Source organism: Eptatretus burgeri, chromosome 4, assembly GCF_056783735.1.
Source record: "Eptatretus burgeri isolate ZD-2024b chromosome 4, Ebu_testis_v1, whole genome shotgun sequence".
Lineage (NCBI taxonomy): Eukaryota > Metazoa > Chordata > Myxini > Myxiniformes > Myxinidae > Eptatretus > Eptatretus burgeri.
Window position 1 is genome coordinate 76,145,096 of NC_140964.1, and position 27,161 is coordinate 76,172,256.

The 27,161-nt window shown below is 37.3% G+C and overlaps 1 protein-coding gene across 7 annotated transcripts in view; it reads right to left on the reverse strand.

Annotated features, from left to right (window-relative positions):
• SLC35D4 (solute carrier family 35 member D4) overlaps positions 1-27,161 on the reverse strand; it is a 98,664-nt gene that overhangs the window by 61,398 nt on the left and 10,105 nt on the right. The window lies entirely within an intron of this gene.

Here is a 27,161-nt window from a genome sequence, read left to right on the forward strand (position 1 = left end):
GGTTGTATTCCTCTGGCCTGTACATGTGTGTACATGCACCAATAAATCTAGCAGTTGGTCCCCGTAAGGTGATCCTATTCGTGTCCGTCGTCATTACATGGTGTCAGAGATTCAGGATTTTCTTCTTCATAAACGGTGATGGAATTTAAACTGCCTGGTTATCTCCGGCAAGATGGGAATGTAGCTGAGAACTGGCGATGCTGGAATAAGGACCTTGACTGGTATCTTGAGGCTGCCGGCCTCAAGTCGATGAGCAACAGTCGAAAGGTCGCCATCTTGCTGAACTGTGCTGGGCCAGATGCTGTGGATGTATACGAGAACCTCCCGTTTGAGTCGGCGGTTGCTTCAAAGATATTCGAAACTGTCAAAGAGGTGATCGACACGTACTGCAACCAGCGGAAGAACCTTGTCCATGAGCGATTAAAGTTCTGGGAATTCGGCGAGTCTGAAGGTCAGTCATTTGAATCGTACTTGAACAAGCTGCACATCATGGCGAAGGCATGCAAATTTGCCAAGACTAATAACATGATCAGGGATAAAATCATTTTTTCCATGCGCAACATCACCTTCAAAGAGCGTCTCTTACCTGAACCGAGACTGACTTTAGAAAAAAACGATAACTCTCTGTTTGGCTGCTGAGTCGAGTAGATCGCATGTCAGTAGGGTGAATATACTGATTCTGGCTCACTTTCCCCATGTAAAGTGAATGGGGATTCTCAACGATTCATATTTCCCCCCCCCCCCCAAAAAACCCCCTTTTATCCCAAGGTATATTTATTTGTCTCCCCTTTTAACCGAGGGGCACTTTTTTTAAATAACCAATGCATATTGTTTAGCTCACTCATTGAACCTATAAAGATTTGTTCAAGTCGTAAAGTCGTCGGGTGAATATACTGTGATTTGTTAAAGGTGATTCTAAATAAATATCTAAAACATGTAAGTGAATGGAGATTTTAATAGCCTCCCCTTTTAACCAAGGGGCACTTTTTTTTCAAATTACCAATGCATATTGTTTAGCTCACTCATTGAACCTATAAAGATTTGTTCATTCTCAAATTCCTTCAATAGTTTAATTTTCTTTGCACAATAATCCCCATCTAAAATATTTAAAAATAAAACATTTGAATCTTTATATTTTTCAAGATACCCCTTTTGTGTCATTATGAAATGATAAACTTCTCTCATTCATCTCATCTGACCACCTCCTGAGCCTCAGATTATTTTTCGCATAAGCCCTGCCTACTTTTCATGAGGCATTTTCCGAAGCCCCACCCACTTTTCCTAAGCCCCACCCACTTTTCACGAGGTATTTTCATAAGCCTCGCCCACTTTTCCGAAGCCCCGCCTACTCTTGCATCATTTCCAGTTAATCTCCGACTCACAAAGAATTCACTAGAAAATTCTAGAATGTTATGTTTTTGAAAAAATTTCCCAACGAAGGCTTGCCTGGGCTTGCCCAGGGAATTTCCAAAGGAAACCACACACACCAGTCTTTCTCGATAAAAGCTTCAAACCCAGACTCCATTTTAAACATTTTTTACTTTTATTGACAATGGAGTGCTGTGCTGAACTTGAGTGGGATGACTTTGGTGTTCTACTACTTGTATGGAACTAAACCTTCAAATTGATGAACTGGATTCAAACCTCTTATCTATTGAGGTAAGATTTTATTTTCCTATTTACAGAGTTTGATTTAAGCATATAATCATTTAATAATTAAATCACTTAATTAATACATTATTATTTTCTCTCACAGGAAATTGTATCTGAAAAACAAGATGAAAATACTGCTTTTGCCACAACTTGGGATGAAATTGTTGGTTTGGTTGAAGACCTTATGAGCAACCAAGATCAACAGAACGAGTTCGTCCTTGATGACCCAACCAAAGAGTTATACCTTGGAGACCAGCAAAATCCTGAAAAAGAGTTTTACAGCAATAGTACTCATTGCGAGTTATCAAGACAATACCCACTGAACAAGTTATACCTTGATGAGTCAGAATACAAGTTTTACTTTGAAGACTCACAAATTTTGAGAAAAAAAAAAAAATCAGTAAATGAGTTCTGCTTTGATGGTTTAAATAACTACCTTGGAGACTCGGGAAAAGGGTTCTGCCAAGATGGTTGTAAATATGGAACCTACCTTAGAGACTCACAAATTTCAGACATTTTGAAAAATGGAGATTTCCTTGATGATCCACAGTTATACTCTGTGAGATCTATTACTGAAACCCATAAAAATTGGAAAAATGGAGTTTTCCTTGATGATCCACAGTTATATTATGTGAGATCTATCACTGAAACCCACAATATTTCTGGAAATTGTGGTTCTACCTTGGAGTCTTGGTTAGATGGTTATATTTTTGGAGACTTGAAATGTGGGTTCTGGCTTGATAACTCACAATGTGATACATATCTTGGAAACTCAACAGGAATGTGGTTATACCTTGGAGACTTGGAAAGTTGGGTTTATTTTGGAGACTTGAAATGTGGTTTACACCAAGACTCTTGGGGATCTCAACCTATCGATGTGGTTCTTTGTTGGATGGTGCTTGATGAGAGCAATATCAAGAAAGTTCTGGGAAGAAAGTGTAGGAAAGTTCTTACTCCCCCTTTCTACTTTATCAAACCTGAAAGCCTTAAAAGACAGAATTGGAAGAAGAGAAAAAAAACATAAAAAATATATTTGTTAGTTCTGGGAAGAAGATGCAGGAAGGTTCTTACTTCCCCTTTCTACTTCATCAAACCTGAAAGCTTTAAAAGACAGAATTGGAAGAAGAGAAAAAAAACATAAAATATATTGATGAAATAAGTATTAAAAAAAAGACATTGTGTTGGGTGAGGGTTGGGATTTTGAATGTGAGGATTGGGGTGAGGGTTGAGATTTTGAAGGTGAGGGTTGGGTGGGGGGTTGAGATTTTGAATGTGATGGTTCGGGCGGGGGTTTAGATTTTGAATGTGAGGGAGGGGGGAGGGGGTACACACACACACACACACACACACACACACACACACACACACACACACACACACACACACACACACACACACACACACACACACACACACACACACACACACAAAAGTTAAGCCTTGACTATTCAGTTGAGGATTCTGTGTTTTGGGTTCACAGATCTAAGAACGTCCCCCTTGACACACATTATATATTTTTAAGTTAACCCTCGGCAGATGCCACCTGTTATACACCTCGGACTTGGCCCTCAAGTGTCCACAACGGTGTATAGTAGAGGGGAGAGAAGCGCCAACCCATTGCTCCCATGGGCATTATTATCTTGCCAAAACGAAGTTTTTGCAAGATATGTTAGTCAGCTTGTATGTTTTTTTTTGTTTTTTTTAATTTTTTTTATTTTTTTGTTTGTCTGTAATCACGTATAAAAAAATTCTGCAGAGCACAGTTATCATTGGAAATTTTTGTAACTTCGCATATCAGAGGCCTATAGAGGTCCCTTTCAGCGCATAAAATTTTGAAGGTCAAGGTCAAAGGTCAAGGTCACTGTCGCAAATCAGGAGAGTCGACGAAAGCCTTATTTTTGAGTAATTTTGATGGGATCGTCTTCAAACTTCATGGGAATATAGTTCATGGTCTGGCGCTCAGCTGATTAATTTTTGGTGGTGATTGGTCTTGACCTTCATGTTTTTTTGTTTGTTTTTTTTTTGTCTGTAATCACGTATAAATCACTCTGCAGAGCACAGTTATCATTGGAAATTTTTGTAACTTCGCATATCAGAGGCCTATAGAGGTCCCTTTCAGCGCATAAAATTTTGAAGGTCAAGGTCAAAGGTCAAGGTCACTGTCGCAAATCAGGGGAGTCGACGAAACCCTTATTTTTTGAGTAATTTTGATCGGATCGTCTTCAAACTTCATGGGAATATAGTTCATGGTCTGGCGCTCAGCTGATTAATTTTTGGTGGCGATTGGCCTTGACCTTCATGGTTAGCACCTTAGGTCAAACATATTTGACCCCAAGGTCAAATTTTCAAGTTTTAGGAACCATATCGTGTAGTATCTCAAAATGAACACCTTGATGAGTGCTTTCTAGATATGTCAAGCTTGAGACATTATGACGTCATTTGGTGACGTTATGAGGCAAACGCATATTTTTCATGGTTACTCTGTAGAACGATTCTCATCGGAATCTCTCCTAGGCAGATATTCCTCAAGGAGTCGCTCCTGGTGGATAGCAGCTCTGTTCACCTCAGTGTGACCTTAAAGAAGTCACATGTGGTCACCTTTTGGCAAGATATGGGTCACCCTGCAGGTGACATTGGTTTTTTATTTGCTTTGTTTTGTCTTTTGTAATTCCTGTGAATAAAATGAACCTAAAATCTCTTCCCCTTCTTAATCATATATCTTATAAGTCCAAGGAACCGTATCTATTGTATCAACAATTTTAAAAAGTTAGTTCGTCCATTGTTTAATATAACCTTTTTCAAAATGAGATTTCCACCTATATATTCTTACGATATCACCAACTTTGAACTTAGGTTTTCTGACATTAATCTCTTTTTCATATTTTAATTTTGTAAATGTTTCTGATGGTTTCATATTCGTTGACGTGTGAATCGTGTCATTATACTTATCCACAATATCTTGAATAAAAGATGACCATTGTTGAGAGCTGAGTTGTGTGAATATTTTATATAGTCTCTCTTTTAAGGTACGATTAAAACGTTCAATAACAACGGCTTTTCCTTCATTAAAAGGTACTGTATAATGTCATAGTTATTTTTTAGAAAATTCATAAATGTCCTGTTATAAAACTCTCTACCCTCATCAGTCCACAATTTTTTAGGTTTTCTCTTACTTTTATTAAATATCTGTTGAAAGGCTAACATAAGAGTATTACCTGTTTTGTTTTTTAAAGGGACAACACATATATATATATATATATATATATATATATATATATATATATATATATATATATATATATATATATATATATATATATATACACTCCTCAAATCAATTACGGTTAAAGCATACTTGTACCCCTTATCATTATTGAGTTCAATCAAATCAGTGGACCAGATATAATCAACTTCCTTGGAATAAACCTTCCTTCTCTGAAACTTTGTGAATATTGGTTTATGTAATTCATCAGCTAATTGCTCTTCAATCTTAATGATATCATTGGAGTCTACAAGTTTTTTGAATTTCCAAGTCCAAGTTTCAATTTAGCACTGATCATCTTCACGATGAACCTATCAACTTTTTCTTTCAAGGTTGGATTTTGTATCAGAGACAAATTATACAACATTTCTCTATCGGCTTCATGCTTTTCTTCCAAAGTTGTGGTATTCCCATAATCAATATCGTGACTCAGGCACACTTCATCAACCCTATTGATGGGTTTACTCCATGGTTTAGGATTGTCTGCCTCATCTAATCCTTTTATCCAAGTTTGTGCCTGGACCACAGAAAGAATACCCTGGTAGATGTAATTCCCCTGGTATTCCAGTAGTTGTAAATTTACTTCCTGATAAAAACTTTTGTATATCTCCTCCACATTTGTGTTTGGAGATAAATTGACACTTTTTTGAATCACACACCGAACATATACTTTTTTGTATAACCCTGTTATTTTTACTTTTAAAATATGAGATTTTTTTAGTATTAGTTTTCTTTTTACATTTGAGACAATAACTCATTTATTTATGAGAAAAATTCCTGCAGAGTGCAAAAACCTTTTTAGTTTCCAACATGCACATTTGAATCTTAATTTTTAAAACAAAGAATCCTCAGAAATTCCTTCACTCTCTTCCATTTATTTAAGAAATAAATGAAAAAATTTAAGCAAAGCCAATCACACCAACATCACCAATAATATAATCTTTATCTGCACTTTCTCGTTTAATATCTTCTCCCTGAAAACGATGTCAATAGTCTTGCCGAAAATATTGCTAACAGACTTGTCAATTCATTGTTTTCCTCTTCGGTACGTTGAGATTCATTTATTTTCTGTAATACCCCCAATCTTTTTTTTAATCTCACTGGTTTCCATATTTTTATATTTATTTATTCTCACTCTTTCCTCCCTCTCCTCCTTCTCTCTAATCTCTCTTTCCTCCTTCTCTCTCTTCAACTCCTTCCTCGTCCCTTACTACCCTTGAATCGCTTACACCCCATAGAATATCATACATATATTCATCGGGATTTCTTGTTATTCCTGTATCCAAAATAATTTTTTTTTACAACAGGAAACCAATAAAATTTCTTTTGAATTTCTAAAAGAGCCTTACATTTTCTTAACTTTATAATTTTTTTCATTATTTAACATTTTAATTAAATCTAAAGTTGTCGGTTTATCAACATCAGCATAATGCCAATCTTTTATTGAAAATACCTCATTCTTATGTTGTGGAACATATTTATTAAAATACTGAATACCCTTTTCTTGAAGGTATGCTTGGATACAGAAATGATAATTTTCTTGAAGCCTTCTTGGTCTCATTTATGTATTAGAAATATATGACAATAATATTATGACACGAAACACCTCCCCAACTTCCCATAGTTAAATCATTTTGTATTTCCTTACCTATTGGTTCACGAAAAAATATTTTCACGAAAAAAAATAAGTGACCACTATATTCGTTATTGTTGTATGTCTGCATGTCTGCATGTCTGTCTGTCTGTCTGTATGTCTGTATGTCTGTATGTCCCGAGCAGAGCTCCATGGGTTTTGATCTGATCCTGACAAATTTTTGGTGGGAGGTTTATATCATGATCTAGTTGCGTTTTCCTGAAAATGGGCGTGGTGCGCCCATTATGGGCGGAGCTACTCCCAAAAAACGTGTTTTTAGTGGGTAGCCGATTTCAATTTGCATCTTCTCCTCGGGGGTTTGTCGAATCTGACAGGGGTTTCGGTATTTGGTTAGCCCAATGGCACCTGCATAGCTCCACAGAGCTCGATTTTTCATTTTCGTCCCAAGGTCAAGGTCACGAACTTAGAAAATTGTGAATTTTGACATAAAAAATTTTCTTCTCCGAGGGGTTTGTCGAATCTGGCAGGTGTTTCAGTACTTGGTTAGCCCAATGGCACCTGCATAGCCCCACAGAGCTCGATTTTCATTTTCGTCCCAACGTGAAGGCCACAAGGTCACAAACTTAGAAAATTGCCAATTGTGTTTTTAGGGGGTAGCCGATTTCAATTTGCATCTTCTCCTAGGGGGTTTGTCGAATATGGCAGGGGTTTCGGTATTTGGTTAGCCCAGTGGCACCTGCATAGCCCGACGGAGCTCGATTTTTCATTTTCGTCCCAAGGTCAAGGTCACAAAGTCACGGACTTAGAAAATTGCGATTTTGACATAAAAATCCATCTTCTTCGAGGGGTTTGTCGAATCTGGCAGTGGTTTCGGTATTTGGTTAACCCAATGGCAACTGCATAGCCCCATGGAGCTCGATTTTTCATTTTCGTCCCAAGGTCAAGGTCACAAGATCAAGGTCACAAGGTCACGAACTTAGAAAATTTCGAATTTTGACATAAAAATCATCCGACCGCCCAAACTTTGAGGGCGAGGATGACAATATGTTTTATGCATAATCTTGATATCATTCCCCACCTAAAGTCTTGAAACCATTTTGCTCTATCTCGAACACCTTGCCTGTGGCGCCCCCTTCAAGTTTGTTTTTACGCTGATTTCATCAAAGTATGAATAATCCGATGAGTGCGAAATGCCATATAGCCTATATGACGTTATATTGTTCCTGGAATGTTCCAGAGGAAGTTTTGCACCAAAGGTCATAATCCTTGACCTTTAAAGGTCACAAAAGTCAAATTTTCAAAGTTGTGGGAATCGAACCGGGTTGTCGACCTTCTTCGACGAATTTCTTCAATAAGCTATAGCACATATCCTGTTTCCTTATTTTAATGTCCACAACATTGTTTTATAACCTTTAAAGGTTATGCAAAGGTCAAATTTTTTAAGTTGTTGAACGAAACTGGGTTTTCAACATTTTGCAGCTAATAACCTGTCACTCGCACCACATCATGGTGATCATTTTTATAACTTGGTCAAACATTATCACATTGTCTCATACTTGACTTCTGAAACAATCTACATCATCATATACCGCTCGTGAACCATCATCCTCTTCAGACTTGTTATATATAATCCTGTTTTTTTCTATTTTCATGATATAAACTAGGGCAAAACCATTATTATATTTACCCTTATTAAATTATTTTATTTGTTGTTTACTAATCGTGCTTCCACAAAACTTATTCTCTATACCAAGTGGATAATATTCTTACTTACGAGACTGATTTAATTGTTCCAGGTCTTCTAGGTCAATTTTAAATGACCAATTATACCCTAAATCATTCATTTCATACCCCCATTGTTCTATTCTCATACAAACGATATGCCCTTCTTTATAAAAAAAAAATATTTCAATTGGAACTGTGAATTCTGTATGACCTGGAGATAAAATCAACACTTCTGTATCTTTGGAATACACGGCCGTTTTATTTAAGGATATATATTGTGATAAATCGCTTAATCTCACCAAGTCATTCGCGTCAGTCGGGCTTGGATAATTTTTTAATTTATAAGCATTTTTCATATTAATATTTTTTGTTATACTATATTTCTGTCGTTCAGCCTGTGCCTTTGTGTAATAATTTGATAAATCAATATCCAGTTCTTGGGATACACCAAAGATAGAACCATCTTTACCAACATAAGTCATTTATATTAGATTAAAAAAAATGTCATACAATTTTTTTTATTTTTGTCGAGTTAAAATAACACATTTTGACATAATTGACCACAACACTTGGAATTTAATTATTGGACTTCAAATGTTTGATAAACACCATTCTGTAAGAATTTTATAACTTCAACAGGTGGTGGAAGACCAAAACTATCAAAATAATATTTGTCTTGACTATTAAAAATACAAACCCAATGACAACCTTTCCCATTATTATCTTCTAAGTTCATAATAATATTCTTTGTATGTTTAGGCACGTTTGTTAATTCATCTCTCATACAAATAACCACATTATGAATTTTTAATTTCTTACAATATTTGACAAGTTGTAAATTTGATGTATTCTTTCCAAATTCTTTAAACCACTCATCAATGCTAATTTATTTATTAGAAAGATATAATCCATTACCCCTTTTAGTTAATTTTACACCTGCTTGTGCGATAGAAGAAAGCATATCTCCAACTAACAATCTCGCTTTATCAGACAGACTGTGGTGAATTAACGTGAATTGAGGGACATGACGCGGGATCACATGTTGTGCGTCTCGCGTATAAGGGGAGGTCTCTGCGGCACGAGTGATTGTCCCCGGGGCATTGCTATTGACATCGGCTGTCCACTTGATGCTCGTTAACTGAAGGTGCTCATTGACTGGTGAGAATGGAGATTATATCGAACTCCGTGCTTACGCGGATTGTCTGCAATGGTTAACTGCACATGTATACGTTACTGCTTATGTACTCCTAGCTGAACCTGTATTCCCCGGTGTGCCCACAGAAGCGGCTCCAATCAAATGGAATAAAGCCTAAACTCTGAAGGTTCATCTCTCGCTCTCATTTCAATTTATTCCATTTAATTTTCTCGGCTCTCTCAACCAAAGATGGACAAGATCTACAAACCAGAGAGGTTCGACGCAGACCCGAACGCGACTGACGCAGAAATGAAATGGTCACATTGGTTCTGTTCCTTCTCACACTATCTGACCATCATCGCAGAGGGAGCTGACAAATTTGCCGCTCTCGTGAATCATGTCTCGCCCAGCGTGTACAGGCTCTTCTCGGGGTGCGACACTTACGAAGCAGCGATCGAGGTGCTGCAAGCGCTCTACGTGAAGCCCAAGAACGAGGTATACATACGACATCTTCTCAACACACGCAAGCAAGCAGCCGGGGAGACAATCGATCAGTTCCTGCAAGCTCTGAATCAGCTGGGAAAAGACGGCAGCTTCCGGGCGGTAAGCGCCGAGGAACACCGAAAGGAAGCGACCCGGGAGGCATTCATCCAAGGACTCAGATCAGCCCACATACGGCAACGCTTACTAGAGAAAGCGCAACCCACTCTTGACAAGGTAGTCGATCAGGCTCGAGCGATGGATACGGCTCAGCAGCAATCCGAGTCATTTGGGACACCGATGCTGCTCATGAACGCTGCTACGATGGGAACCCAAGGAACCCCACTGGCACAGACACAGCCAGACATAGGGGATGGAGAAACACCCGAGGAGCCGGATACCCAGACCTCGTCAAACTCCTCAGCAACTGCTCCTGTTGGTAAATGCTTCTTTTGTGGGTACAAAAGGCATCCTCGTCAAAAATGTCCCGCCAGAGATGCCACATGCATGAATTGCGACAAGAAAGGGCATTATGCCAGGGTATGTAAATCTACTCTAAGGAGAAATAAACCCACTTCTGCGGCTCTCTACTCGCAAAATAAATTGACTGCAGCCTCCCGGGGAATCTATCCAAGGCTATCATCAACGTACGAATTAACGGGCATATGGCTGAGGCACTGATTGATACCGGTAGCTCTGAAAGTTTCGTCAACAGCTCGCTAGTGAAGGGCAGGAAATGGGTAATCCACCCGACTGACAATACAGTATGCATGGCCGCCACCTCACTACAATCCCGCGTACGAGGGTACTGCAATGTTGAATTGGACGTAAAAGGGTACACGCATCGGGATGTAAAGGTGCTGGTGCTTCGTGATTTGTGCGCAGACGTAATTCTGGGTCATAATGTCCTCAAGCAGCACACGAGCGTCGAAATACCCTTTGGAGGAAGCAAGCCTCGTCTAATTTTAAATGCGTTGACCACCGCGGAGGTGACGTCCCCCCAGCTGTTCGCTAACTTGTCGCCGGTCTGCAAACCGATAGCGATCAAATCGCGGCGATATACCACTGCTGACATGAATTTCATCACTTCGGAAACCAAGCGATTACTGGAGGAGGGAATTATAGAACCGAGCGATTCGCCATGGCGCGCACAGGTGTTAGTAACCAGCAGTCAGAACCATAAGAAACGGATGGTTGTCGATTATTCCCAAACGGTCAATCGCTTCACCCAACTCGACGCCTACCCCCTGCCGCGCATAGATGAGATGGTCGAACGCGTGGCCAATTATAAGGTATTCAGTACCATCGACTTGCGAAGCGCCTATCATCAAATTCCCATCCGAGAGGAAGACAAACCGTACACTGCATTCCAGGCAGGGCGGCGCCTCTACCAGTTCAGAAGGATACCATTCGGTGTCACGAATGGAGTAGCTTGCTTCCAACGGGTTATGGACGACATCATCTCAGATGAAAACCTCGAAGACACTTTTGTTTACGTGGATAATGTCACAGTGTGCGGTAGGGATCAGAGGGAACATGATAGGAATCTGGACAGATTCTTGAGCATTGCTAGAAAATATAATCTGACTCTCAACTACGAGAAATGCGTATTCTCGGCAAGGTCAATTGACCTTCTCGGCTACACAATAGCCGACGGCACAATTAAGCCTGATCCTGAGCGATTGCGCCCGCTCCGTGAGCTTCCACCACCTCAGGACTTGCAAACAATGCGCCGGGTGATCGGGATGTTCGCTTACTATGCAAGATGGATTTCGCAATACTCCGAGAAAATACATCCCCTAGTGCATTGCAAAAACTTTCCACCAGATGCCGCTGTCGTAAGAGCTTTCCACAATCTCAAGGATCATATCAGTAAGTCCGTGGTTTTATCGATCGACAGCTCGGTGCCCTTCGTGGTGGAGACCGACGCTTCAAATCACGCCATAGCTGCTACACTTAATCAGTCTGGGCGGCCGGTGGCGTTCTTCTCGAGAACTCTCTCTAGAAGCGAGCAGAGACACTCAGCGATAGAGAAGGAAGCGTACGCCATCGTGGAAGCGCTGCGGAAATGGAGACATTATTTACTGGGAAACCACTTCACGCTCGTTACGGACCAACGATCCGTGGCTTTCATGTTTGATGGGAAAAATAACGGGAAAATTAAGAATGAAAAAATTATGAGATGGCGGATAGACCTAGCTTGCTACAGATACGACATTGTTTACCGGCCCGGGAAAGAAAACCCTGCTGCAGATACCTTCTCCCGGGTCTACAGTTCGGCAACAATCAGTCAGGCTTTGCAAGACCTCCATGTGTCTCTGTGCCACCCAGGGGTAACCAGGATGGCACATTTCGTACGCAGACAAAATCTTCCCTATTCTGTTGAAGATATTAAACAAATGAATGCTTCATGCCCTGTTTGTGCTGAACTAAAACCCAGATTCTATGGCGCGGCATCTGGCAGACTGATCAAGGCTACTTCCCCCTTCGAGAGACTAAACATCGACTTCAAAGGGCCCCTACCGACCGAAACAGACAACAGATACATATTCACCGTTGTTGATGAATATTCAAGGTTCCCTTTCGCGTTTCCGTGCTCGGATATGACCTCGGGCACTGTCGTAAAATGTCTCTCTGACCTCTTCGCTATGTTTGGGAGACCTTCGTACATACATTCAGACAGAGGGCCGTGTTTCATGTCGGCCGGGCTAAAACAATTCCTATTAGAGCACGGCATAGCAACTAGTCGAACGACGGGTTACAACCCACAGGGAAACGGGCAGGTGGAACGGTATAATGGAGTAATTTGGAAAGCCGTAACTCTGGCGCTGAAATCGAGAGGACTGGGCCCCGAGCGATGGGAGGTTACTCTTCCTGACGCTCTGAATTCCATACGCTCTTTGCTCTGCACGTCCACAAATGCCACTCCTCACGAACGTATGTTTACTCACCAACGACGTTATGTTGACGGTCAAACGGTGCCCAACTGGCTGACCCACCCCGGTACAGTGTTCATGAAACGCCCGGTACGACAAAGCAAGTATGAACCGCTGGTGGAGGGGGTCGAACTCATTGACACTAATCCAGAGTATGCTCATGTCAGGCTCCCGGATGGCAGGGAGACCACTGTGTCGGTTCGCCATCTGGCTCCCTCAGGTACTCCTCCCGCCGGTACACCACCTTCAGGCACTCCTCCTTCTGACATTTCCCCCCCAGGAACTCCGCCAGGCGACGGGGCTGCCGCGTTCCACCCGAGAGCGATCGAGGAGTCATCCCCGGCACAAGTCGAGGCTCACCAAGAGGATCGGGAGTCTCCCTCAAGTGAAACTGCCGTTTACTCCCGGAGAGGTCGACGAATAAGGCCCCCTCGACGACTCAATCTGTAAAGGGGATTATCGGCATTCTCGCTGCTCATGCTCCTATATGCCCATTATATCATATATCGATGCTCATTTCCATGCTCCTACAACTCAAAATAATCACTGCTTGGCATGTATGCTTCTGTAGATCTATTAGTCCGCGTTGCTTGAAATGTATACTCCTATAGTGCTAAAGCAATCATGGTGTGTAAGATGGGCCCCTAGTTACATTTTAAAGGTGGGGAGAATGTGGTGAATTAACGTGAATTGAGGGACATGACGCGGGATCACATGTTGTGCGTCTCGCGTATAAGGGGAGGTCTCTGCGGCACGAGTGATTGTCCCCGGGGCATTGCTATTGACATCGGCTGTCCACTTGATGCTCGTTAACTGAAGGTGCTCATTGACTGGTGAGAATGGAGATTATATCGAACTCCGTGCTTACGCGGATTGTCTGCAATGGTTAACTGCACATGTATACGTTACTGCTTATGTACTCCTAGCTGAACCTGTATTCCCCGGTGTGCCCACAGAAGCGGCTCCAATCAAATGGAATAAAGCCTAAACTCTGAAGGTTCATCTCTCGCTCTTATTTCACAGACCTTCAAGTTTTTCAGCAAAATCTACAATTACACCACTTCCACTAATTTGTTTCTCCAATTCTTTGTTATGTCTCTCCAATTCTTTTTGAGCCCGGAATTGAGCCTTCCTTTCGTTGGCAGTTTTCAGCGCTGTTGAAATACCACCCGTCAATGGTCCAACAGCACTTAAACCAGCAAATAAAGGAATTAGAAATGGGAGAAATCCTCCACTCGTCTCTCTTATTGAATATTTTTTCAACATTGGTTTTGTCATTTTAATTTTAAGTGAGCCAGTATCGTTCAAGATTTTAACCTGTTCTCTTGTGAGCAAAACATCAATTCTTACTGCTCCTTTTCTCTGAATTGTATTAACGTTAATCGTACAAGGCTTTTGATTTTGAACACAAGATGATAGTTTATGAAGATTGATTTGATTAACATATACCCCAGTTGGTACTTTGCCACTCATTTATTGAACAAAAAAATTATGAGACTAATCATAACACCATTATCTGTATTAATCTGTAATTCTGTTTCTTCCAAAAGCAAAAAATATGTATCAACTTCTTCACTCTCTCCTCTTTCAATGTATAAGAAGTATCCACTCGATTCAACTTTATAGTTTCCTTTTGAGCACTCAGATGAAACGCATAGATTGTATACAAACTTTTAAATGCTGTCGTATCCAAAATAGGTTCTTTATTTCCATTACTTTCACACACCTTTTGGTAAGACTTGTATGCTTCAGCATAATCATTTTTTTCCCAATTAATTTCCAATCTATCTCGTGGATAAAATGTTCCATCTAGAGAAACACAAAGTTGTTTCACCTTAGCATTATCAGTCAATGCATTATTCTTATCAGTCACAGTATCACCATCTGTTTTTTTTAATGATCCACAGATATCGTGGCTTTCCTTCCAGAACACCCAAATTCCACGTGTCAGTGGTTTGGTGTAGTTTAACGTGTTGACATCTTCTTTTGAGGTATGATACATTGAGTGGTTTCTTTGAGTTAAGTCTTCTATTCAACATCTCTTCTGTTTTAAGATTAGGAGTATATTCAAAAAGATACCAACTCATTTCATCAATTACAAATTTATTCTGATTACCAAAAGCACTACCAACACCAAAAAGTAATCTATTTTCATTATCATTCCTTTGCAGTTGAAATCTAATTTTAAGACCATACAGAACTTTATCATGATCACAAAATCCAAATATACCTTTAAGAGGAACTGCCACAGTAAAACTATTAACTGCTTTTGTATCGTCATTATACGCTCCTTTCCTTTGAATATATCCAGGGTCTGTGGTTGTTCCCGTTGACATATCAGGAATAAAACCTTCGACAGACCCCTTTCCCATTTTATCACTGAATGAATATAGTGTAAATTTCATCATTTCAGATACAGCAGAGACATAATCAACCGCTTCAACTTTTTCTGTTCCAATGTACAAACGAACACTATCAAACATTTTCCAGAAGAAATCATTGATGAGTGTAGCGTTTGTGTTATTCCCAGCCTTAGTGAATGTAAATTTACACAACAAGAAACTTTCGGATAGATTCAAATAAGTTTGTTGATTATTTATTTCAAAACTTTTTGTACCATTTGCATTCCAGTCTGTTCCAGTTATTGCATTTACCTTGAAGTAATCTTCTTTTTTAGTGGTGTTTGAGATGATAATAGTCTCATCCAAATCATAGATACTATCAATTGCTTCCATACTTGTATTTATTCAGGAAAAAAGGTGTTAAAACTTTTGAAACCCTGACCCAAGTATTTGAATTATTTTCTGTCATTCTTGGGGAGACAAATGAGTTTTGCCTTTCTTAATTTCTTTTATTGCTTGTAATTTATGAGAATCCTTTTGGGCATCTTTTATGCTCTTTACAGCACCTGCTACATTTCCCACAGCAGAAGCAGTTCAACCAATTCGGTCTTTATGTTTAAGAATAGTTGAACCGATACCCATTAGAGTATCAATTATCCCATCTCCTCTAAATTGATGTCCGACACTCCTTTGTCTCTTAGGTTTATAGTATCCTCTACCAAGATACATACCTTCACCCTTGTAGTATGGGGAAAGGAACATCCCATCCCCTGTAATTATTTTATATTTTCCCCAACTCATGTTTCCTCACAATCATCGTATTTATTTATTGGAAAACTTCACGTCGGTGAATTCTGATGGATATAACTTCTCCATGAAAAGAAATCATACGATTATCTTGGTCAGTTATCCTAAAATTTACTCTGTGTATGGTTTTTCCTGACACAGGGAGATAAACCAAATTTTTGGGTTCCATGTTGAATTTATAACCAATTGGGGTTGAGTATGCGGTGAATGAAAATATTGCATTTGTTTTTATTCCATTATTATAAGCACCATCAATCAAATCACAGTGAATTAATACCGAATTTATTCCTGAGGATATTTGAATGACATTATCACTGTAAAACGTCCCATTAGTTTCAATCTTTTTTGAGGAGAAACCCAATAACTCTCGAAATGTCAAAATGTCAATAACTCTCAAAAGATGTCAACACGTTAAACTAAACCAAACCACTTACATGTGGAATTATCAAATGTGAAATCAACCTTGTAGTTATTTTTAAGTTTAATCGTTGATTTTGAAGTACGTTTTTGAATATCTATAACAATATTTTTGGTTCATCACCCTGTTCCTTCATAAGACGAGCAATTTCAGAAGATATTTGATTAATCTCATATGCTCCGGGTGAGACTGTTATAGTTTTGTATCCACTTCCCGGATTATAACTAAACTTGTCATTTTTCTCGGTTTAATTAAATAAGGTATTATAAGTTTCCATGGACAATAAAGATGCCTCATATTCTTTTGTTGGGTCAAGTTGTAGTGGGTATCGGAATGAAGATGTGTGGTCACTTGTTGTGAAATTAAAACTAAGGATTGTGCTTCTCATCTTATTTAATATGAGATAAAATGTGTTTATATTGATTTTTATTAATTAATTATTCTCATGTTCATCAACTGGTCTAAAATGGCTGATGCTTCATTAAACAATTGTTATTTCCAGCCTTCTTACTACCTAACAACAATAACAGTCTATTAACTAATTGTGATGGGTCATTTGGAAGAAAACCAACACCTGAACCATGAATACTGAAAGCCTGAATAATGTTTCTCCTTCTCATTCTTGCTACATTTACCAGAAAGACTAACCCTATAATTAACAGGGTTCAGCAGATCAATATATAATCTATCATCACTATTTTTCATATCCAATGGTTTATCAAAATACTTTGATTCACCCCTCACAATTGAAGTTTGTCTTCCATCTTTTGTGAGAAGAAACATTAATCTCAGAGTTAGTTTATATTAGCAGGGGGTTGAGCAGACCCCAAGAACCTTAATTCATCATTAAATATCAATGCCTTTTCTTGAACAAGATGAAATATTGCTGGTTGTTCTGTTGGAACGAGTGCTTTGCTTTGGTTTTTGAACGAGAAAAACCTGCTTTGGTTTTTGATTCCGCTGAAAATTCATCGTTTTGAAGAGCATTCACGATATAATCAGGGGGGTGATTAATCTCTTCCAGTTGTTGAAATAATCCTTCCTCATCATATTCTAATTCTCCTATATGCTCTAATTCTTCCTCCGTCATTTGACTGAAATGTTTTATCACTTGAAGTTTTTTAGCAGACCCCAAGAACCTTAATTCATCATTAAATATCAATACCTTTTCTTGAACAAGATGAAATATTGCTGGTTGTTCTGTTGGAACGAGTCCTGCTTTGGTTTTTGATTCCGCTGAATATTCATTGTTTTGAAGAGCATTCACGATATAATCAGGGGGGTGATTAATCTCTTCAAGTTGTTGAAATAATCCTTCATCATCATATTCTAATTCTCCTATATGCTCTAATTCTTCCTCCGTCATTTGACTGAAATCTTTTATCATTTGAAGTTTTTTTAGGAGTATATTCTATTGTGGGAACTGTGGAAATATCTATAATTTTTTCTTGGGAAGTTTTTAAAACCAGTTTATAAAATTTATCTTGTTTTCTTTCAAATGCTTCTTCACCAGTTAGTTTCTGTCCACGTTTCTTATTTATGTCTTCCTGTTGTTTTACAACTTTTGAAACCAACTATTGATGTTCCTTAAATCTTCTTGCTCTTTCTTTCGCATCCATTTATTAATTGGAAAATATCATTTAATATCTCATCTTGTTTCACAACAATATATTTATATTTTTCAGTCGTGTGCTTCGTGTAATCCCAAATTATTTTTACTGCATAATGTAGAACAATTGTCTCTCCAAAAATTGTTTATATCTATTGAATTTAACTTGAATAAAATGAAAGTGTTAGCATTGTTTCTGATGGAACGACGAGGAAGTTGAAAGTATGATTTACTAAGATAAATACAAGCCGGTAGGCGGACATGGGTAGTCGAATACCCAATATAACCTGATGTGATGGGCCCGTTTGATGGGGAATGACCTGAGGATTAAGCACAAGAAAACTCATGATTCTAGCTTCAAGGGTTAATGCTGCAGATTGTTTTTTCGTTAAAATACCCCCACATTGAGGTTTTTCGGCCGTTGCTCGGCAACGGAGGGGTCCATAGCAACGGTTCTTTCACACACATAACTAGGACATACCATTAACTGACCATACCAGTTTCATGTATATCTGACTCATAGTCTCTGAGATATAACAAACTTCGTTTTTTTATTGTTTTCGACCAGGGTTCATTCAAAGTCTATCTTCTCCAACAGTTTTCATAGGATCCGGCTGGAAATGTTTGACAATATGGCTGAATGTACTGCCCACAGTCGCTCGTGGCCCGATTTTTGATTTTCGAAAAAATAAATTTTTTTATGATTTTTCAGAAATTTCAAAGTCCCGTTGCTAGGCAACGGTGGTGTCCATAGCAACGGTTTTCAGTTGCACACAACTAGGTCATGGTATGAACCTACCAACCAAGTTTCATTGAAATCGCCATTGTATTAACGGAGCACTGGACCGAACAGAGGGACAGAGACAGACCGACGGAAATACTGATAATAAGGGTAGATCAAATTTCAAAAATTTTTTTTTTTTGAAAAAAAATTTTTTTTTTTTCGACTGGATCGACTACCCAACAATTACAAGAAGAAAGTCTCCCTCTTGTGTAGTAGCTGTCCATTACCGTTTGGTTTCTCTCATTAACACACTCATCAAAGATAATGAGCTTCTTTTTTGATTTATCCAATTCTTGGGGAGACTGTATATCATCCGTATTGTCACTAAGAATAGAAGTTATCGGTTTTGATTTCTTTTTACATCTCTGTGTATCACAAAATAGTTGTATTATATCTTCAATGTTATAATCATTGAGGTTTTTTTGAAGTTTAAATAAACCGATTATATCTTCTTTTTGAAGACCAGCATTAAAACCTTGTGAAAGTAGTTGATACTCTGGTTGAAAACTCGACTTTGTGAAAATTCTTAAATTATCATAATCTAAAAAGTTGGGAGTCAGGAGCATCTTTAAAAGTAAGCAGGTTTTTCCACATCAGCTTGAACCAACTATGAGGCATCTTAATGAATTTGGGAGATTTTTATGGTTGTTAAATATTATCTTATTTTCCCAAATGGGTAAAAAATCATTCATTTATATGTTTGGAAAACAGGTTATTTAATTTATTAGTGGGCTTTTTTAGAAACTCTATATTTTATCCTAAGTTCAGGTTCAATTTCAAGATAATCCATTATTTTATTTATGCAATATCTTGTGTTGATATTTTCCTGAAAATGACAATCGTGAATAAGATATAACAACAATCCTTTGAACATTTCTCCAATACATTTAGTTTCTTCCCTTGTAAGGAAAGGTGTGTTATCGCCCTCATACTTTACATTCATTTCTCTAATCAATCTTGTAAAGTAATTCATTTTTGGTGTAAATCTAAAAGAATCATTTTCCTTTTTATATTTTTTATTATCATTAATGAGAAGATAATCACAGAATATACATTGTTTATAGGCTTTTGACTTTGTGTTTAATCCCCGTCTTTCACACGCAGGACAATTCTCAAATTTGTCATATGGAGAACCAGGGAATTCAAGAGGCTCAAAATCTAGCATATTTATAAAGTAAAATTTTACTTAAACTAAAATTCATCTTCGGAATCATCTATACTTTCATACGTTTGAACACAAACTCTCAGTATCATAATCACTCTCATTATCTTCAGTTGAATATTGACTCATATTTAAATAGTAGAAACAACATTACCATCGATATCTATATACTTTTTTCATTACCAGATTCAACTACAACATTTTTTATATTAAAGGTAATTTTAAAATGATCCTTAACTACTATTGAACGAAATGTCATTTCACCCGATATATTAACATCCTTTATGTCATCAGGATTTACATCTTTAGGGTTGTTGAAAAAAATACAAATTTCTGCTTGCATATTACAGATGGTCTTATCTTTTCTTTCTTAAGCTTCATCCATAAGCTTTTTATTTTTTGAAACTTTTTCTTGTTTCATTGCTTTTTCTAGTTTTGAATATATTACCAGAAGGAGAGGAGAAACTTTTGTTAGAGATACTTTAATTGATGTTCTTCCAGGTATACTAAAAGCCCTTCCACTGAAGGAAATTGAAGAACTCATCTTGTCCACCATAATTATTTTTATCCAATAATTGTTATATTTATCTTTGTTCAATTTTACATCCTTGATATATTTCTCAGTATCTTTAACAAATGAAGAGGTTGATTGAAACTTGTCTTTTGTGTCTTGAAACATTGTATTTATTAAGTGAAAAAAGTTGGAGGATAAAATGGTTTTAAGCACAGATTCACCTATAAATTAAACGAAATTTTCATCATGAAAATTTTAGTTTAAGCAAAGTTTTATTATATAAATATGGTGAATACAACGTACTGCGATGTTTGTAATCACAAATATAAATATTATAAATAACACCTTCAAACCAACAAACATACATTTAATCAATTTCATCAAATATCTCCTCTTGAGTTGGAAAGAAAAACATTGTGATATCTGCTCAAAGGATGTTTTGAAGAGTAGTTATAAGACATCTTCAATCACAAAAACACAAGAAGAATGAGTTTAAAGTAAAGGGAGACAATTATATTGAAAACACTGATGGGGCATTTAAAGGGAATATAAAAATAAGGATTTTTTAATTTGGAGAACCCGGTCCATCATCAATAGCTGAATCAATTGAAATAGTGAAAACTGATGTTGAAAAAGTTGTTAAAAAGACATTAAAAGAAATGAAAACTTCAAAGTTTTATATGGGAGTGAAAATGAATATGAAAAGACAAGATGAAGAACAAACTCCTTATATGAGAACAGATCCTCATTTTATAACATCATTTCAAGATTTTTTGAATAGTGGGGTTTATGAAGAACTATCAAGACAAGAGGAGGATGTTGATAATACAGTGGTAGGAAGTGGATTTAATATTTTAAAAATCATATTTTTAGATATACACATTCTAAAATCAGACCCTCTTAAAGCTTCTTCTTATATTGAATTACCAAAATAAATAAAACTAAAGAAGGCAGTTGTTAATATTAAGAACAATGATAATAAATGTTTTCTCTGGTCTGTTCTTGCTCACTTACATCTGCCAAATTGTAATTCAGAAAGAGTAAAGCAATATATGAAATATGAGAATACCTTGGACATTAAAGATTTTAAATTCCCAATGCCACTAACAGATATTCCTAAATTTGAGAAAAAGAATAACCTTTCGATTAATGTGTATGGATTAACTAGAGAGAATAAATTTCAGGTATTAAAAATTTCAAACAACTATAAAAATGAAGAAACACACATTGATCTTTTATATTTTAGTGTTGGAAAGAATTCACATTATACATACATCAATAAGTTATCAAGATTAATCTCTTCTCAGGTATTCAGAACAGCAAACAAAATATATCCTTGTAAGCGATGTCTTAATTCATTTCATACAAAAGAACGATGAGAACAACATTCAATATATTGTTGTAATCATAAATCAGCTGTAATAACAATGCCTAAACCTGGTGAAAAGATTTCTTTTGAAGATTATAATAAATCTATCATGCACCCATTTGTGATATACGCTGATTTTGAATGTATCCTCCTAAAAAAAGATAAATACTGCTTCTCCTAATCCAAAAGAATAATATGCAAATATATATCAAAAACATATTCCTTGTGGTTTCTGTTATTATATCAAACCAGCTGTTGGTGATGAATACAAGAAGTTAGAACTTTATAGTGGAAAAAAGCTTCACAAGAGTTTGTGAAATGATTAGAAAAGGATTGTATAAGACTAACTAAATTAATGAAAGAAACAAATGAACCGATTAAATTAACTGAAGAAGAGGAAAAGGAATTTGGAGAGAACAATAAATGTCATATTTGTGGGGAGGAAATTGAGGAGTCTAAAGTTAGGGATCATTGTCATCTTACTGGTAAATATAGAGGTCCCGCTCATTCCTGTTGCAATCTGAATTATAAATTTCCTTCTTTTATTCCAGTCTTTCTTCACAACAGTGCCAACTATGATTCACATCTATTTATAAATGAACTTTCAAAAACACCAGGGAATATTTCTGCCATAACAAACACAAGTCAAAAGTATATTTCATTTACAAAAATGATATTCACAAAACCTTTTACTCATATTAGGTTTCTAGATTCTTCCAAGTTTATGGGAACACCACGAGCCAACCTAGCATCAAATCTAAGCTCCACGGGGTCTTTTCCAAATCTTAATTCATTCTTTCCAAAAGAGGAAATTCAAACTAAAGAGAGAATTCAAAGTAAAGAGGAAATTCTAATTAATGAGGAAATTAATGAAGAAATTCTAACTATAATAAAAATTCAAACAATGAATGAAAGTCTAACTAAAGAGGAAATTCTGATTAAAGAGGAAATTCTAACTAGAGAGGAAATTCAAACAAGGAATTAAATTCAAAGTAGAGAAAATTCTTACAAGTAAGGGAATTTATCCTTATGATTATATGGATTCATTTATGAGATTTAAAGAAACACAACTTCCTTCAAAAGAAAGTTTCTATAATAACCTTTATGAAGAAGAGATAAGTGATAAGGAATATAAACACACACAAGAAATTTGGAAAATATTTCAGATAAAGAACCTTGGAGAATATCATGATTTGTATCTCAAAACAGATGTTTTATTGTTAGCTGATGTGTTTGAAGCTTTTAGATCACTCTGTCATCATAAAAATTGTTATGGATTAGATCCTGCCCACTATTTCACAGCTCCTGGTTTAGCTTGGAGTGCAATGTTGAAAATGACAAAACAAGATATAGATTTAATCAGTGATGTATATATGCTTTTGATGATTGAGAAGTATGTTCAAAAAGATATGCTAAAGCAAATAATAAATATCTTCCAAATTATGATAGTGAAAAAGATTGTAATTATTTAATGTATTTTGATGCTAATAATTTGTATGGATGGGCAATGTATCAATCTCTGCCTTACAGTAAATTAGAGTGGGTGGAAGAAAAGGAATATGAAAAGGCTTTGATGAATATTGTTATTTCTTCTCAAGAGGAATTGAATGAGGAAAAAGAAGGTTATTATTTTGAAGTTGATTTGAGGTACCTGACTGATCTTCATAATAAGCATAAAGACCTTCATTTTGCATGTGAGAAAGAAACTCCAAAGAAAGAATGGTTAAGTGATTATCATAAAAGTTTTAATATTAAAGGTAAATCAACAGAAAAGTTATTAACAACATTCTATGATAAAGAGGGATATGTTTTGCATCAGAGAAGCTTGAAACAGTTTTTGAGAGAAGGATTGAGAGTAGCTAAAATTTAAACAAAGTTCTTGGATGAAAAATATATTAAATTCAATACAGATATGAGAACAAATACAAAAGTAAAATTTGAAGGGGAATTCAATAAATTGATGAATAATGCTGTCTTTGGAAAGACAATGGAGAATGTTAGAAACAGGCAAAACATTAGATTTGCAACATCTTGGAAAGAAGCTTCCAGATTGATAAATAAACCAAGTTTTGAGAGAGAAGAGGTTTTTTCAGAGAATTTTTCTGCAATTCATATGAAAAAAAGTATTGTAATGGATAAACCAATTTATATTGGAACAGCAGTTCTTGATTTATCAAAGATATTGATGTATGATTATTTGTATAATGGCTTAAAGAAAGAGTATGGTGAAAATGTTTCATTGTTGTATATGGACACTGATAGTTTTATTCTCGATATAAAAACTGATGATGTTTATAAAGATATGAAGAAAAATATTGGAGTATATGATACAAGTAATTTTAGTAAGAAGAGCGAGTTATTTTCAAAAAGAATGAAAAGATTATTGGTAAGTTTAAGGACGAGTTGGGTGGAAAAGTAATGCGCGAGTCTATTGGATTTAGAGCAAAGGCATATGCTTATAAGTATGGTGATTAGATTGATAAAAGGTTAAAGGGAATAAAGAAATATGTAATAAAAAAAAATCAATAACTTTTAGAAATTATTATAATTGTTTGATGAATAAGAAAGAAGAATATAGGAAAATGAATACAATAAGAAGTTAGAAACATAAGATATATAGTGAAGAAGTAAATAAAAAGGCATTAGGAGCCTTTGATGATAAGAGATTTATTTTAGATAATGGAATAGATTGTGTTCCATATGGACACAAGTTTTAACGATGGGAAGAAGGGTTAGGGTTTTCAAGGGCTACAGCCGCGTTTTTCACAATATATAAATGGTAGAACCAAGTATTAATCAAACCAAAGAGTGGAGAAAATCTCAGTCTTGGTATATAAATGGAAAACATAATGAATGTGAAAAATATCAAATAAGTCTTATTAAAAAAAAAAAAAACAAAGGTAAATAAAACAAATAAGCGAATCAATTTAAAAACTAGTAAGTTAGAGGATGTAAAGAAAAAAATATAAATATCCTTGAATGGACTGAAAACTTTGATGGTTATCAATTGAACAATGGAAAAATAATTTACTACAATCTCAAAATGATATGCAATTCAGGAGGTGGTCAGATGAGATCAATGAGAGAAGTTTATCATTTCATAATGACACAAAAGGGGTATCTTGAAAAATATAAAGATTCAAATGTTTTATTTTTAAATATTTTAGATTGAGATTATTGTGCAAAGAAAATTAAACTATTGAAGGAATTTGAGAATGAACAAATCTTTATAGGTTCAATCAGTGAGCTAAACAATATGCAATGGTTATTTGAAAAAAAAAAGTGCTCCTCGGCTAAAAGGGGAGGCTATTAAAATCTCCATTCACTTACATGTTTTAGATATTTCTTTAGAATCGCCTTTAACAAGTCACAGTATATTCACCCGACGACTTTACGACTTGAACAAATCTTTATAGGTTCAATGAGTGAGCTAAACAATATGCATTGGTTATTTTAAAAAAAAGTGTCCCAAGGTTAAAAGGAGAGACAAATAAATATACCTTGGGATAAAAAAGGGGTTTTTTTGGGGGGGGGGGGGGGAAATATGAATCGTTGAGAATCCCCATTCACTTTACATGGGGAAAGTGAGCCAGAATCAGTATATTCACCCTACTCATGTCTACTCTTCCACCGGGCTCTCCCTAGACATTGACTTGATTCGCCGCCAAGGGCACCGCAGTCCCAAGTCTGCTGACAAGGGTCCCTTTCACCCAAGCATGGGTTGACCAAGGGCAATTAGCACACCCAAGCCTGGTGTTGGCTTAGTGGATAGGGTGGCGGCTTGGGATCCTCGGGTCCTGAGTTCAAGGCCCGTTGACCGCTGAATTAAAATACACCAGGAGGTTGACTCAGCCTGTCATCCTTCCGAGGTCGGCAAAATGAGCACCAGTGTACTGGTAAGGGGGACACTGCATCAGCGGCATAGCTGCGTCCCAACCAATGATGCAACCAGCAGCCACCAGCAGCCATTTTGCAGAGGTCTGCTGACAATCCAAGCATATTCATGCATTGGCGATGAGCACAGCATTGACTGAACTGCCGTCTCTTAGAAACTTGTACATTGATGGCGTGTCTACACTGCTGGTAGGAGACACGCAGGTCATGAAGCCAGACGTTTCTTGGTTGCGAATATCAACATCAATGGCCATAGGCTAAAGGTGAAGGTTGACTCTGGAGCACAGGTATCGATACTCCCTCGCAGAATATTTGATTCCATGGAAAAGCCAGTCAAGACTATTAACTCAATGATCCTATTGAAAAGCTACAGTGGGGGAACCATCCCTCATCATGGAGTGGTCAAGCTACAATGCTCTGCTGGGTCATCAATGGGGTGCTTAGACTTATATGTGGTTGACACCAAAGCGCCTCCTATTCTCAGTCTTCACGCGTCAACATGCCTGGGTCTTATCCAGAAGTGCCCCAACAGTCGCTTGCTGTCTGTCGATGCTGTGATGTCATTGGCTTCATCACAGCCTGACCTTACACTGGACAAAGTCAAGGCTGATTATGCAGATTTGTTCACTGACCTGGGGAAGTTCGACACACCGTACCACATTGAACTGGATCCGTCCATCCAGTCAGTCAGTCATTGAGCCACCTCGTCGTGTTCCTCTCAGCCGACATGAGCGCTTGAAGACCAAAATGCTTGACATGGAGGCACAGGGTATCATTTCCAAAGTGAATGGACCAACGGACTGGGTGCATAATAAATGGTGTAGTCGTCGAGAAGAAAGATAAATCATTGCGTTTGTGGCTCGACCCCAGGAATCTCAACAAGGCCATCAAGCGTGAGCACCACCCCATCCCTACAACAGATGAAGTCATGGGTCAGCTCGCCAGAAAGGTCTTCAGTATATTTTATCAAAAGGACTCTTTCTGGCAGGTTCAATTCGTTCAATTCAATTCAATTCAATTCGGCAGGTTCAATTCAACTCAAGTGCACTTTTAATTCTCTTCTGGGGCGTCCTTGTTTTAACCGTCGACCGTTCGGTGTGACGTCAGCCAATGAAGTTCTCCAAGAGAGGAATGAGAGCACATTTGGAGACATTCATGGGGTCTTCTGCATCGCAGATGACATGATTCTTGCTGCAACCACCCCTAATGAGCACGACACCATCGCACACAAGGTACTAGACCATGCACGACAGAAAAACGTCAAATTCAACCCAAATAAGATCCAGTGGAAGGTTGCAGAGGTAAAATACATGGGTAATGTCCTCACCTCTGCTGGGGTTTGCCCGGATGAAGACAAAGTGCAAGCCGTGTTGGAACTTCTAACTCCTCAGTCACGTCTGGAGCTGCAGCGAGTTCTGAGTGTGGTTAATTACCTCAGTCGGTTCATACCCAACATGTCGACCATCACAACACCATT